Raw genomic sequence first — 16312 nt, forward strand, 5'->3', positions numbered from 1 at the left:
AACATATTCCATACATCACATTTGTCTTACTCTTTATTTTAGTTTTTTTTATTAAAAAAATCACTAGAAACAATAAAGCAGTGCTGAATAATATATAATACACCTTAATTGATTAATTGGGTTTGAGGTAGTATTGTAGAATACCTCTCTCATAAAGGTGAAACCAGAAATCACAAACTTTCCCTCTCTTTTTGCACTCAAATAAAAGTATCAAATTACATTGTCCCCATGAATATTTCAAATTATAAAACAAATTTTATTGGTTAGGCATATTCACCCTTTTTAACTGTCTTCAAATGGTGCCAAAACTACTTCTGTAATTTTCTAGAGTCGCAACTGCACTGTGGTGGAGCCGCAAATCAACAAGGGAGTTCAAAAACCTATTTTTAATAACACTAGTATAGATTTTCAGCAACACACTCCTTCTCCACAGATTACTGGCTTAGAAAAACTTAATTTACTAACTTTTCACTTATATTTAAGTATCCATATCACATTTGAAATCCACATTTAAGTTTCAACCCTTCCCTCATTCAACTTAATGCCAGTTTCCATAGTAACATTTCATGGAACTTTCAACTGTACTGGCAAGTCACAAGTTCGCCGTAGTTTCAAGTTCAGCACCCAAGCCTACTAATGCAAAACAGCAGTTGCGGTTGACGTTTGCAAAAAATTGCCTTATTATATCTATTGTACTTTTTAAAACATTTTAAATAACGAATCAGAAAAATGATACCTCAGCAAAGTAACATGCATCCTTTTTTTGAGTGCACAATTTTGATAAACAGCCAATCACGTATCATTTTTTTTAAAACAACATGTTCTCCACTATTTTTGATACCTCTCATTCTACCAACTGACTATCTGAGCTACAGACATCTTTTCAATCCTTCAAGAAGCTCACAGTGTGTATTGTAGGGCACATCTATGTTTTCCGGTGCAAAAGGTATGCTGAACGCAGAGGTATTGCCAAAGACCTAGGTTTCCATTTCCAACCCCCTGACCTCATTATTGTGCACTGTGGTGGTAATGACCTAGGCACATTGACTAGGGTAGGTCTGGAAATGCTAATGAAGGATACCTTTGCATAGTTGATGATGCTTTTGCCTCAAACTGTCTTTCTATTCTCTAATATATGTCAAAGACAGATATGCAGGTGGTCAAATCAATCCTGTCCACCGTTTGAAAAAGCTAGGAAGAATGTCAATAAAGCTGTTTCTGCATACCTTAGAGCTCATAGAATGAGGTCCATCTACAACAACAATCTACATTTTGATATGAACGACAGAAGTGATGGGGTGCACTTCACAGATCAAGGAAACAGAGTCTTCCTCAACAAACTAAAGATGGGCATCCACACTTACATGTAGTTATAACAAACCTATTATGAAAAGAAGGACTCTTTTTAAAGCCACCCTATAACCCAACTGTTAATCTTACCTCTAAAACATACATTTTCTTTTTTAAATTTTGCTTGGCGTCTCGAACTCATGCGTTTACACTGGGGGGACACTGCGAGCCGTGTGGGAGTTGCTACTCCAAACACGTGAGAAATGTATGCGCTCACGTTTGGCACCGTGGGTGGAGTCCCAATGCCCCAGCAGTCCCAATCAGTTCCCCGCTTCCTGCAGGAGATGGCATTGCTTCTGGACAAGGGGAGCTGCTGCCAAACTTTTGGACAGCGCTCCCCTTGTCCAAAAGTAATACGCTTCGCTTCATGCAGGTTTTCTGCTCTCGCTTTCATGAAGTGAAGTATTGTTTGCAATGACAGGACGGGAGCTGTGCTACCGCCCTGTCATTACAAACTGCAATGTCCCAGGTGTGGGCACCCAGGGACATTGCAGGAGCTGGCTCTGAGGGGCGCTGATCCCCAGTGCGATGGAGGGCTCCAGGATGTGCACATTTCTCTTGTGAGGTCATGGTCCCTGGGGATCACAACAGACCCCCACATTACCTTAATTAGAGCCCTGGGGAGGTGGTGGTCCCCCCACACTCATTCTTTTTTATTTAGGACCCAGGGAGGTGGTGGTCTCCGGGGCTTGCGGATAGCTACAACACTCCCATCCCATAATGCTAAATGTCCCAGGGAGGTGGTGGTCCCTGGGGCTGCATGGGGGGCAGGAGCCTCTCCCTTGCATTTTGTTTTATAAATAAGCACCGGGGAGGTGGAGGTCCTCGGGCTGTGGGGGGCTGTGTGCCCCGGCACATTATGGATGAAGCCCCGAGGAAGTGGCTGTTCCAGGGCTGGGGTGCTCCCGCAGACCCACACTAACTTATTGGACATTGCCCCCGGGACCAGCCCACACAGGGTCTTATACAAAATGAAGCACATTTTATTTTCTCAGCCAGATTCGCGCACCCAGTGTGAATTTGGCTGTTTTAAAAACAAAATGCTTTTTTGGGACCCCCTGAGCAGGCCTAGGGGGTCAGGGTGTTTCTACCCTGACCCCTTTTCCTATTTTTTTATCTTTTTTTACTGTCTTGTGACTCGGTTTTACCGAGTCACAAGATAGCTGCCAACACTTCCTTGTTTGAAGTGTTGGCAGCCAATGAGAATAAAGCTTGTGCTCGGGAGGGTTCGAGAATCCTCCTCAGTTATAAGATATCAATATTTTGTATTTTTAAATTTCTCAGTAACTACTGAATGGATTTACACCATTTAAAGCAAAGAGTGCAGTCTGGAACAACAGTTACCTCTCTGCGAAATTTGGTATAATTCCGTTCAGCAGTTCAGGCAGTAGCCACGACAAACATTCTTATGGAAATGAACATGGGAAAAATGTGTTTTGGGACCCCCTTTTTTCTCAGTCCCTCTTGACGAATCATCCCGAAACTTTCAAGACAGGAGCTGACCTCAGTGAACCATTAGTTTTAAAAATTTGTCAAACGGCGCCAAAGATATTGGAAAATCTATAAACGCTTCTCACATGGAAACTAGGTCCAACTATACCTACCTAATATATATATATAACTTCAAAAATGTCATCAACAGAGGTCTTCAGTTGAATTAATGACTACAACTGCATCCGCCACAACCACTAGGGATTCTTCTGGTCTCACATTTTCGTATATAGGCTTATATCGGGACCTGTGTCAATTAGAAAGTGGCAGCCAGGATGTGACCCTTCTGGGGAGCCAGGCCCGACCTGAAACACCATTAAAAATTAAATCGAAATTCGTACCCCTAATGGCCCGTGATGGACTGGATACTTTTAGCGATCATGTAGTAAGCCAAATAAAGAAATTGAATTTTGCCAGCAATAGATCGGGAAAAACATACACCAAAAAGGAAAGGAAATACAACCAACTGATTACGAAATAAAAAAAAGAAAATGTGGTTATAAGATCCTAGGACAAGGGCATTAACATTGTCCTGGGGCCAATGGAAGACTATATGAAAGAGGCATACAGCCACCTAAATGATTCTCAATTCTGCAGAAAAAGTACTCCCCTCAAGTATAAAAGCACTCTGGACTCCTTGTTCAAAAACCTGCTAGCCTGGAAACGTTTGGGGCCCCTTAGTTGGGACGAGTACAGATACATCAAAAAAGCGCATCCGTTAGTCCCAACTATATACTTTATACCAAAAGTCCATAAGAACTTTGAGAGTCTGCCAGGCAGGCCCATCATTGCAGCCTGTGATGGGCCGCTAGAAAATGTATCCGAGTATATTGACCATTATTTGCAGGTGCATATGAAGCCATATGTACAAGATACATGTGACTTCCTAAACAAAATTAAGGATTTGAGTTGGGATTCGGAATTGCTCCTTATAACGCTTGATGTTTGTGCATTGTATACCTGCATCAGGAACAAGGATGGACTGAGAGCCGTGGAGTCTTTTTTAAGTACTAGACCAATGATGTATGTAAAACATACACGGATGTTGTTAGATATGTTACTCTTTTGTTTAGAAAACAATTTATTTATTTTCAATGGCCAGATGTATAAAAAAATCCAGGGAGTCGCAATGGGGGCCAGTTTCTTCCCCAGTTATGCCTGTTTATTTATGGGTTGGTGGGAGGAACTAGTCCTCATGCGAAAATATAAAGAAACATATACCACAAATGTAGTCTCCTGGTTGTGTTTTATTGACAATCTTTTTATTGTGTGGCAAGGAAGTGAGGAAAGTACCATGGAATTTATTAATGAGATCAATGATAATGATTTTAATCTTAAATTCACCTCTAGTATTAGCAGGCATTCAGTGACCTTTTTAGATGTTCATGTTTTAGTTGAAAATAATGTCTTAACTACTACCCTTTTCAGAAAGCCTATGGCTGGCAATACAGTTTTACATGTGTCTAGCGCTCATCCTCCTCATTTAATCAGGAACATTACCTACTGGGAAATGCTCTGCATCCAACACATTTGCAATAATACAGAGGATGTGAGGATAAAACAATCTGAAAGCCGAGATAGGTTTCTATTTAGGACCTACAGGAACAGAAATTGTGGATGATCTCAAGCAAGGGCTAGAGAGGATCGCCTAACCCACAATACTAAATCATCCTAAAAAGATTTTGTTCCAAGCATACAACCTGTTAGACTTATTTTATCATACTCAAAGCAGAAGAAGCAATTGAGGAGCATAATAAGACGCAACTGGCACTTTATCCAAGGAGACCCAGTGATTGGTGGCCTGATGCCCTCTAATCCTTCCATCACATTTAGAAAGACCATGAGTATGTGGAACATGTTGGTCAATAACAGTCAGAAGAGTTGCCGCAAAGATATGTGGTTGACAACAAGGAACGTTTTTTTTAAATGTCTTTCATGTAAGGCTTGCCAGTTTGGGGCAAATGTAAAAACCTTACGACTGCTTCCTCTAACCAAGGGGGTCATTAGGATGGCAGACGGACCTGCGTTCATCCGCCACCCCCGGGGTAGAGGGACCGTCCGCTTGGGCAGCGGCGGTCCCTCCATGCAAATTAGGATGTGACCGCCACCCTGGTGGTCACATCCCGTATCTTTAACCTTGCGGCGGGTGCTGCTTGAAGCAGCACCCGCCGCAAGGTTAAAAATGCATGTATTGCATGTACATGCACAAAGCGGCAGGCCCCGCACAGTGCCTGCCGCTTTGTTCATGTAAATGCAGGGGGGTACCATAGGTACCCTCCATGTGCACCCCCCACCCCCTGACATAAACTAAAAAGACCACATGCTTTTCCACGGCAGAAAAGCCGCAGTGGAAAAGCATGTATCCTTCCCCATCCTAATATGGCTGGCGGTGTCGGAAGGCGACCGCTGAGGAAAAGTGGCGGACGGTTTTCCCGTCCGCCGATAACCCCCCAGCCATCCTAATCTGGCGGGGGGTCTTTGGAGGCACTGCTCAGGTGATTCCGCATCCTCCGGGCCTGCGGTGGCTTCCGCCAGCCCGGAGGATGCGGAATCGCTGCAATCCAAATTGGCCCCCAAGTTAGAGAAATTAAACAATACTTAACTTGTAAAACAGAATTTTCTGTTTATGTTTTAGAGTGCAGTTGCCATTTAAAATATGTAGGGAGCACCAAACTGGCTGTACACAAACGAATCCTACAACACATTCGAGCAATAACTAATAAGGACCAAAACTACCTGGTTGCAAGACATTTTCAGACTGTTTATAACAGCAACCCAAAGCATTTGAAATATTTTGCTATTAAAGTCATCCCCGTCACAAAAAGAGGGGGTGACAGAGAAGCAAAATTGAGATGCCTCGAAACCAGTTATATCCTGGAGGTCTATTCAAGTATCCGGACGGTCTCAACACTACGGAAGATCTTCATACTTTTTTATGAGTTTACAATTAAGCCTTCTCTGATCAATAGCAAGAGATCAGGTCCCTAGTAGTAAGGAGAACTTTATGTATTGAGATTACATCTTAGCTTTCTCAAAATAGGCAAACACAATGATTTTTTGTAAAAACAAGGTATATATTTAATATTTGGTCAACATTTTCTATATTGACTTGGTTTTAATGATTGGCCTTAGGCATAGGGTACTTACTGTTGTGTTTTATCTCCAATCATTTCAAATAGAGTTTTTATGGTATGTTTGATTGCAATATTATATTTATATATCAAAGTTTCCCTTGTTTTAAAAATTCCTTATGAAAATTGTGTTTTAATATCCCTTATGTAATTTGATATAAAATCTGTTTTTCAGTATTAATATTGCCTATTTGCACACTCCCATAAGTTGAATCCCCAGTTCTCTCCAGTTTTGCACTTTAAGTCATTGAAGCACTTTACATCTAGGTACTGTAGCACATAGTCACTTTACGTGCTTATATAGGCCATTATGGTTATCAATAATAATACAGAATGGTTCCTAAATGCCAAAAATATGCATTAAGCAATTTGAATGAATTATGATTGCACTTATGAAAGTAATGGTATAATATAACCCTATCAGAAATTATCAACATTTAATGAAAATGTGAAGCAGTGTGTTTTATATCAGGTTGTTTTTGAATAACGCACATTTTTTATGTTTTCACTACATTATCATCTACACTTCTAGGGAGCACTTATTTGATTTTTCACGTACATTTAAATTCATGAACTGGAATTTGAGCTCTACCCTATGCAGCATTTATGTCAGCATTGGTTTAGGTATGACAACATTGAACTATTTTGAAAATCAATATTTATATTTGTATAATTGTTAATATATTTTGTTTAGCAGGCAAATATGAATTAAGGTTGTCCCTTGAAGTCTCAATAAGTATTTATGCATGTATTACATGGGCATAGCTGAGCCTCTATCTATTTCCATGAATTTACTAAGCACTAGCACTTTAATAAGCGGTAGAAACTAATGAGCGTTGTCATGTGATCAAGGTTGCTTGTATGGCTGAAATGCGTAATGGCAGAAGACAAATAAAATAATTACTGCACAATTTGGAGGTCTGCTCTCGTCTTTTCCAAAATTGGAGGTGAAACTAGGTGAAGTGATATATCTATATATATATATCTATCTCTCTCCATATATATACATATATATATATATATGATTTGTATTACTAATGAAACTATATTCTCAGTAAAAAAAAATTGTAATTAGGTTGAATATCTGTTTTTGTTTTATATATATGTTTATTAATTTCAATGTTCAATTTATTGTTGATATATGTAATTTTTTTAATTTTTTATATATTTTTGTTAGGTATTTTCAAAGTGTTTCAATATATATATTACCTACTGGTGGTCGCCAGTAGGTGGTTATAGTTAAAACCAAGCGAGGGCTGAGAAAAAAAGGGGGGTCTCAAAACATGTTTTCCCCATGTTAATCTTCATAGGAAATTTTGAGACAGGCTACAGCCCGAACTGCTCAACAGAATGACCCCAAATTTGGAAAAAGGGTAGAGCTTGGTTCAGAAAGCTACCTTTTTTAAAAAAAATGGTGTAAATCCGTTCAGTAGTTTTTGAGAAATTTAAAAAATAAGAGTCGAAAAATCAATTTCCCATAGGAAACTTTGGGCAAGGCTACAGCCGAAACTACTAAACGGAATGACCCCAAATTTAGCAAAATGGTAGTGCTTGGATCACAAAGCAACCTTTTTTTTCAAATGGTGTAAATATGTTCAGTAGTTGCTGAGGAATTAAATAAAATTCGATATGTAGGGACTCGGTGGAGTCGCAACCCCTCCCGACCATGAGCTTCATTCTAATTGGCTGTCAACACTCCGAACCAGGAAGTGTTGGCAGCCATCTTATGACTGGGTAGAAGCAAGTCACCAGAAAACAAAAAAACAAAGATATAACACAAGAGAAGGGGACCTGGTAGAAACACCCTGACGCCCTAGGCCTGCTTAGGAGGTCCTAGAAAGACCCCCAGGGACAAAAATAGGATTTTTCGCTCTGGGGTGGTGAATTCCGACATATTTGTTAAAAAACAATGAAGCGCAGGTGTCGGGGTTTTATTTTATTTAGGCCCCTGGTGGGCTAGGCTCTGGGGGCATTTCTTAAAAAATAGTAGGGGGGCCCTCCGGGGCCCCTGCAAACCATGGGACCACCACCTCCCCAGGGCTTCACTCATTTTTGGAGAGGGGTGCGTGGCCCTCCTCCTGGAGCCTGTGATGGCTCTCGGGACCTCCACGCGGCTCCCACCCTGTCATAGCAAACTTGCTTTGAATTTTAGAAGCGAGAGCTGGGAAACCTGCTCTCGCTTCCAAAATCCAAAGCTGATTGCTTTTCCACATGGGGAGCTGCATGTCAGCAGCTCCCCGTGTGGCAAAGCAATGCCAGCTCCCGCAGGATGCAGTGAACCGGCGGGACCGTGGTGGCATTGGGGCTTCCCCCACCATCCTCAACGGTGAGGCCAGGCCCCGGGGATGGGGTCCTCGGGCCGGAATTGGCCACAGGAAGGGGGCCGACATGGCCTCCTTCTCGCTTTTTTCTTTTTTCTTTTCTGTCGGCATGCTTCGGGGATGGGGTCCCGAGGCGAATGTAAATTAGTGAAAGCCGATGATTCCTTTTTTTCTTTTTTTAAATGGAGTATAGGCTCTCAGCGCGGTCCCTGTGTGAAAGCTATGGGTGCGCGTCTCTCAGCGCGGCACTCGAGTAATTCTTAAGTCTTTCAAACACCGAGGGGTATATTCTTAAGGACACACCGCCAAGTTAACAGTACTTTATTGCAACTAAAATGGTGATACATTTAACATACCATTCACAAGATGGAGCAAACAGCCCATATCACCAGTTTACCAGCAATAGCAGCCTCAAAAAGCATTATCACGGATGACCCCGGCAAATGTTACTAATGAGATGTAGAATAGGCGTTCCAGTGCAAAATGCAGCGAACACATCACTTTGCAAGTTTCTCAACAACCAGCAAGATCATCAAAGAGAGTACAAAACAGGCGATCAGGTACGTTAGTACCAGGAAGTTTACACCTGCTCTGACCTAGTGTAAAGTTAGACTACAACCAGCAACATGAACGGGAGCCCAGCCCAGAGCCACACTTGAACGACAACAGATGCAATGGAGCCAAAGATCATGCAGCTCGGACACCCAACACTGCTCCGATACCCCCCGCCACCAGCCCCTTGTCCACCTCCCCCACAAACAAATGTGACAGCAACCTTAGGAAATATGGAACTTAACAAATTGGCTGATGTTGTACAATTATAATAAAGAAGGTGCATGTGAGGTTGGAGAAATAAGAATCTCAGTCATCTATGGATTTACATATAAAATATTTTATTTAAACAAAACAACAAAATAAAAGTAGGTACAGCATGGCGTGTCATCCCTCGACAATTTGTGAATCACAGCCTGCAAGACAAAAAGAAAGATAAGATTGTGCGTCACAGGAGAGCGAGAGAAAGAGAGAGAGAGTGAGAGAAAGAAAGAGAGAGAGAAAGAAAGAAAGAGTGAGAGAGAGGAAGACAGAGTGAGAGAGAGAAAGAATGAGACTGAGAGGAAGAGAGAGAGACAGAGAAAGAATGAGAGAGAGAGGAAGAGACAGAGAAAGAGAGAAAGAGTATGAGAGAGAGAAAGGAAGAGCTAGAGAGTGAGAGAGAGAGAAAGAGTGTGAGTGTGAGTGACAGAAAGGAAGAGATGGAGAGGGAGAGGGAGTGTTGACACTGCAGAGAAAAGCTTACCTTTCTGCCACCGGTGTATCTCCAACCACGTGCTGAGACATAGTGCTGCCCTCAAATGTAGTCATCTGAAACATAGTATAGAATCAGTAATGGCAGAGTACATACAACTGCACATGCCTAAGTCTTTGTTTCAACCCTGCGCACCCAGGCTGCTGCACCCCATCGACTCCCGCCACCCATAGTTGTCTGCCCGGCTCTGCACACCGAGGCTGCTGTTCCCCATCAACTCCCACTGCCCAGAGGTGTCTGCCCGCTGCTTTGCACCCAGGCTGCTGCACTCCATCCACTCCCACTGCCCAAAGGTGACTGCCCGCTGCTGCGGAAACAAGCCTCTCTGCTCACCTTCCGCCACCGGCGTGTGTCTAAGAGGGTCCACCATGTGCCGAAGCAACCTCCTCAGCCATTGCATACATGCAGTCAAGTCAAGCTCACAATTCAGAGTGGGTGTTGACACATCATCGCAGGCTGCACAGAAGCTCAGCTCTGGTGGCACTAACTCAGTGGAAGGGAAGTCATCGCATCGTGGTGGGAGGTCTGTGTCGGAGGGGTCATCAATCTGTGAATCACAACCTGCTAGACAAAAAGCAAGATACGATTGTGCGTCATGCGTTCATCAAAGGAGAGCGAGAGAGAGAAAGAATGAGGGAGAGAAAGAAAGAAAGAGTGAGAGGAAGACAGAGAGAAAGAGATAAACAGTGTGAGAAAGAAGATAGAAACAAAGGAGAGAGGGAGAAAGAGAGAGAGAAAGAGTAAGAGAGAGAGGAAGAGAGAGAGAGAAACAGTGTGAGAGAGAGGAATAGATAGTGAGAGAGGGAGAGACAGAGAGTCTGAGGGTGAGAAACGAAGAGATGGAGAGGGGCAGTGAGTGCCCAAACTGTGGACCAAACCCTCACAGCTCAACTTTCTGCCACTGGTGTGTCTACAATAAGCATGGGCGGATTTTGGGGATCCACGATCCGCGGATTTTGCGGATTTGCGGATCGTGGATCCGCAAAATCCGTGGATTTTGCGGATTTGCGGATCCGCGGATTTGGGGCGGGGCTTCCATGCGAGTGCACATGCTTCTTGTGTGTATAAAAGGTCAGAGAAAGATCAGTTCAGCAGATGAAGAGAAATAAGCTCCTGCTCACAGAAACAGCACGGGTATTGCCCTCGTGAAAGTCACGGATGCAAAAGCCTCTAGCCAGCATCACAGCTGATTTTCCACGGTAGAGTTGGGAAGAAGGCACACCTGTCCAGCCTCGACGACGCTCACGATTGTTTTTGGGCTAATGAATGAGTCACTGAATTTGAGCATCAACTAGTTCGAGCGACCATGTGTGTGTTACTATGCAATCGCCCCGAGGGGCGCAGGGGTCCCTTGAGTGAGCTGTCCATCATAGTGGGTGAATGGCGGGAAGACGGTGCAAACCGCGAGTATGTGGGCGGGGCCAAACGAGCAGGGCTACCATGCGAGTTCACACATGCTTCTAGTGTGTATAAAAGGTCAGAGAAAGATCAGTTCAGCAGATGAAGAGAAATAAGCTCCTGGTCACAGAAACAGCACGGGTATTGCGCTCGTGAAAGTCACGGATGCAAAAGCCTCTATCCAGCATCACAGCTGATTTTCCACGGTAGATTTGTGAAGAAGGCACACCTGCCTCGACAACGCTCACGATTGTTTTTGGGCTGATGAATGAGTCACAGGAAGGGCATGGTAAATATTTTAGGATGGCGCCGGCAAGCTGCCAGCGCCATCCTAAAATACTTACTAAATTAGCTTCAACAGGAAGCTCTAATAGATAAAATCGAGCACCTGCTTTATTTTATCTATTAGAGCTTCCTGTTGAAGCTAACTTAGTAACTATTTTAGGATGGTGCTGGCAGCTTGCCGGAGCAGGCCAGGCTTCAACTTTTGCCCCCGGAAAAATCCGCCGCTCGCGGATTTGCGAATTCTCGGTAAATTCGCGGGAGTTCGCGGATCGCGAATTTACCGAAAATTCACAAAATCCGCGAGCGGAACGGATTTTCCGCTCATACTTAGTCTACAACCACGTGCCGGGACATAGTGGAGCCCTCAAGCTTACTCATCTGAAACGTAGTACAGAATCAGTAATGGCAGAGTGCATACAACTGCGTACGCCTAAATTGCTGGCCCACCTTTGTGCATCCAGGCTGCCTGCACTCCATCTACTTTCACTGCCCTGAGGTGTCTGCCCACCGCTGCGCATCCAGGCTGCTGTACCCTATCCACTTCCACTGTCCAGAGGTGTCTGCCTGCTGCTGCGCACCCAGGCTGATGCACCCCATCCACTCCCACCTCCCGGAGGTGACTGCCTGCTGCTGCGTGAACAAGCCTCTCTGCTCACCGTTCGCAAACTATGTGTAGAAAAGATGGCCTACCAAGTGCCGCTGCAAACCCCAAGCCCAGGGCCCCCGGAGAGGGCACCCTGCATATCATGCAGCCCCACTCCGCAGGTTACCAGGTCTCACATTTGGTGCTTGGACTTGATTTCGCCATGGCAGAGGACACGTTTGGGTGCACCCGGCTTTTCATGACATTCTACACATCTGCTCAGCCCTTGCGGTCCCACTAACTCTGTGACCAGCAAAGCGACACCACGTGGCAGTAGACCTGTGCTGTCTGCTGGCTCAGGCCTACACTGCGGTCCAGCAGGGCACACACAACCTGAGCTGCCAAGACCGTCAGGACGGGCCATCACCGCAGGCTGCACGCCTGCTCAGCAGTTACGGTACCTGTACCTCAGTGGACCAAACGTCACCGTCCCATGCCGGTGTGGCTGTGCCGGCCACAGTGCATCTGGTGTGAGCAACTCTGAAATGGCGTAGAGCACTTGTGCACGGTCTTTTTTATTGGCAGAGTCACATGTCCTGGGATGCCTGTGCTGGATGGGTGTGGTGTGGGTATATACCAGCCATGAGGGAGTGGCTGTGGCGTACCAACAACTAGGATGTGAAAAATGCAAAAACAACAGTTGATGGACAGAATGCCAAACAATGTCATACATTCACCCCAGTACTGAGATATGGGCCTAAATCCATCGTCTTTTTGCACTCCACCACACCCCAGTTCAGACATGGCCATATGCAAATCAGCCTTGACCCTGTACCTCATGGGAACAGTCCAGCCCGAACTGCCAAGCCATGTCTTTCCTGGACCGGAATCAAGCATCCTAGGACCGGTTTCTGGCTATCAGCCGTCTTCAGCCAGGATAGCTTGACTCCAGTGGTGTGGAGAGCATGGGACTCACGTCTGAGCATACCCATCCCACTCGGGATGACAAAAATGCAAAAACAACAGTTGATGGACAGAATGCAGAACAATGTCATACATTCACCCCAGTACCGAGATCTGGCCCTAAATCCATTGTTTGTTTGCACTCCACACCACCCCAGTTCAGACATGGCCATATGCAAACCAGCAGATCAGTGCAATGGAAATCTGGGCCATGTAGCATTGTTGTCCTTCCCTGTAGGCATAAGCGGAGTGGGCTGCCGTGGCATATGCAAGTCCTGCGTGAGGCTGTGAAGAATGAATCCGGAGCTATAAGCGTGGCTCCATCCAGGCTGTATGAGGAATCAACTGATGTGGGTGTCCCTGTTGTAGTGCTGCCATCACCCAGGTCGCAAGCGCCAGTGTGTCACTCTGTGAGCCAAGTCACACAACATGGCCAAAACCCCGGACAGTGGTATTAAGTATAGGTAAAACGGCGCCACTTGAGAAGAATCACACTCAGTAATTACGATACGCCATTGTCATGTAACGGTGCTAAAAGTGAGGAGAACCACCAACCTCCCCAAGACAGGCCTAGGCCTACAAGAACAAAATATACTCCTTAGCACACGTTGAAATTAATGAAACTGCTTAGTTAGACAACGTACACAGTCAGTACAGATAAGTACAGCATGATTCTTTTCTCTTTCTTTTTGGTTATTTTATTATTTTTCGTTGATCTTCAAAACAGCTCTCAACAGCCAACACGTGTTTTGTCGCAAACCGGGAGGTAATCCTGCGACTTTCTCAAGGCTATCTCTCCTGTGTAGAGTTCTTCGGTTTGCGGTGATATTTCAAACCCACAAAGGGTTTCTGTTCATGCGGCATCATTATTCTGTAAATCTATTGATATCCCAAGTTCTCAGTGTAGTCAGTCTTCGGACCTCTGTGTTCAGATTCTCTATCTTGTCAAAGGACGCCGCCAAGTTGCTGTGTAGCTGAGTATGCTAACACAACATGGCCAACATGGAAGGTACGGGGAATCACTGACCCTACATTCATCCGTAGTTCCATACATGAAAGATGGTGGACATGACAAATCTGTGTGGATATGAATGTGTATTGCACATTCAGTGGAGTGTTGCAGCTGTAGCAATACAGGGCAATGCAAAGTTCAAGTTTCAGTTTTAGGCACATAAAGGGCAGCCAATTAGAGCCAAGTTCGTGTTCGGGGTTAGACTGTGCCAACATATGTACATATACAATCACTCCCCCAATCCCCAAGCACTTAAAAATTCACTATAACTCTCCTTGCAGTACTCTAAAGATCTGTCTCTACGTACATACTTGTACAATGACCGAGACAAAGTTACATAACCAACGTTTTCCCCACTGCCAGAGGTAACATGGTTGCATACGCTGTCCACAGCACAATGTAATGTGATAGGGCCCAGGGCAGCATCTTGCATACATAATGACCACATGGACACAGATAGATAGTGGAACTGGGTACGGGCACGTACACTCGACTCCTTTTTATTACCGGGGTCACATGTCCAGTGACGTCTGTGCTGGATGCATGTGGGGTGAGTGTAAGCCAGCCCTCCGGGAATGGTTGATGCTGACAACAAGTACAACAGTAATCATTGGATCAGACACAGAGATTCAATCATAAAGGGTCAATGATTTGTGCTGCACTAAGGTAGTGGCAGCAGATGTGAAATTATACACAAAACATTGTATCATAAAGGGTCCATGAGTTGTGCTGCACTGAGATAGGGGCATCCATAGCATTCAGCATGTGCGCAGCCAGCGATGACGCGTGGTGTGGGAGAACCGTACTGGGATCAAAGTCTGTTGCCTACTGGACTGCATCATCTGCAACCGCGACTCGATGTGTATTGTGAGCCCTGCTATCCGCAGTGTAGATTGAAGGCAGTAGTCAGCACAGACAACGAGGAATGCTTTTAGTCACTTCCTCTTGAAAAAGTTCGAGGACATACACTACAATTCTTTCTGCAATAAATAAATTATGTTTCAATTTAAATTGTGAGCTCTGCTTACCGCAGTGTAGGTGTATGGCACAAAAGATGAAACAATTATGGAATACACTGTCAGAATATGAAGGTTTCAGGGACGTTATAGTTAGTTGCCTACTGGACTTTAAAATTAATGAATGAAGACTGAATTTGAATTGTGAGCCCTGCTGAGCACAGTGTAGGCCAGAGACATCGGTCAGGAAGGGCCGACGGCCAAATGGCGTTGACTTGAGCTTCATAGTGTTAGTGGTAGATGTGGTGCTCAGCATGTGCGCAGCCAGCGATGATGCAATGTCTCTTGCTTACTGGACTGCATCATCTGCAATCGTGACTCTGTCTGAATTGTGTGCTCTGCTGTCCGCAGTGTTGGCCGAGGGCAATGGTCTGTTAGGTCCCACAGCCACGTGGCATTGACTTGAGCTGCATAGAGTTAGTGGTAAGTGTGGCGCTCAGCATGTGCGCATCCAGCGATGATGCAATATATCTCTTGCCTACTGGACTTCATCAACTGCAATTGTGACTCGATCTGAATTGTGAGCCCTGCTGTCTGCAGTGTAGATCAAAGGCAGTAGTGAGCACAGACTTCATGGAATGCTTTTTCTCACTTCCTCTTGACAAAATCCGAGGACATAGAGTACAATTCTGTCTCCAATATTACATCTAGACTGAATTCAAATTGTGAGCTCTGCTGTCAGCAGTGTAGACTGCCATTCAGTGTTCCTTTGGACTTGCAAGTTGAATTTGGTCATTGTACTAAAGCTATAACTGATATAAAATAAGTTCTTGAAGCAGGGATACTAAAAGGATATTATGTAGGTTTTAGGGATGTTTTAGTTAGTTGTCTACTGGACTCTGCAATTATTGAATCAAGAGTCAATTTTATATGTGAGCCCTGATGACGGCAGTGTGGACCGGAGGCAGCGGTCAGCAAGGGCCCACAGCCATGTGTCGTTGAGTTGAGCTGCACAGTTAGTGTCACCTGAAGCAACCAGCGTGTGTGGAGCCTGCGATGATGTGTGATCCGGGCGGTCCGCACTGGTAGCAATGTCGTTTGCCTAATAAATTCTGCCTTAATAAGTCCATGTGGCATTGACTTGTGGTGCACTGAGTTATTGGCACCTGAAGCACTCAGTGTGTGCGCAGTCTGCGATGATCCATGGTCCGGGCGGACCGCACTGAGAGCAATGTCTCTTGCCTACTGGACTGCATCATTTGCAGTTGTGACTAGATCTGAATTGTGAGCCCTGCTGTCTGCAGTGTAGACTGAAGGCAGTAGTATGTACAGACATAAGTCTGTGGTGCTTTGCTGCTGGGTTCGCAGGGGGACTGTGTCGAGGAGGCCGGCGGTCACGGCGAAGGCCTCGTGGCAGGGTGAGGACTGCCGCCCTGGCAGGGAGCTTTGGCCTTCCCACAGGGGAACCACACCCAGAGCCCCAGCCTATTTATTCTACTCCTACACTGGAGTGGCA

The sequence above is a fragment of the Lissotriton vulgaris genome, chromosome 3_1, assembly GCF_964263255.1.
Source record: "Lissotriton vulgaris chromosome 3_1, aLisVul1.2, whole genome shotgun sequence".
Lineage (NCBI taxonomy): Eukaryota > Metazoa > Chordata > Amphibia > Caudata > Salamandridae > Lissotriton > Lissotriton vulgaris.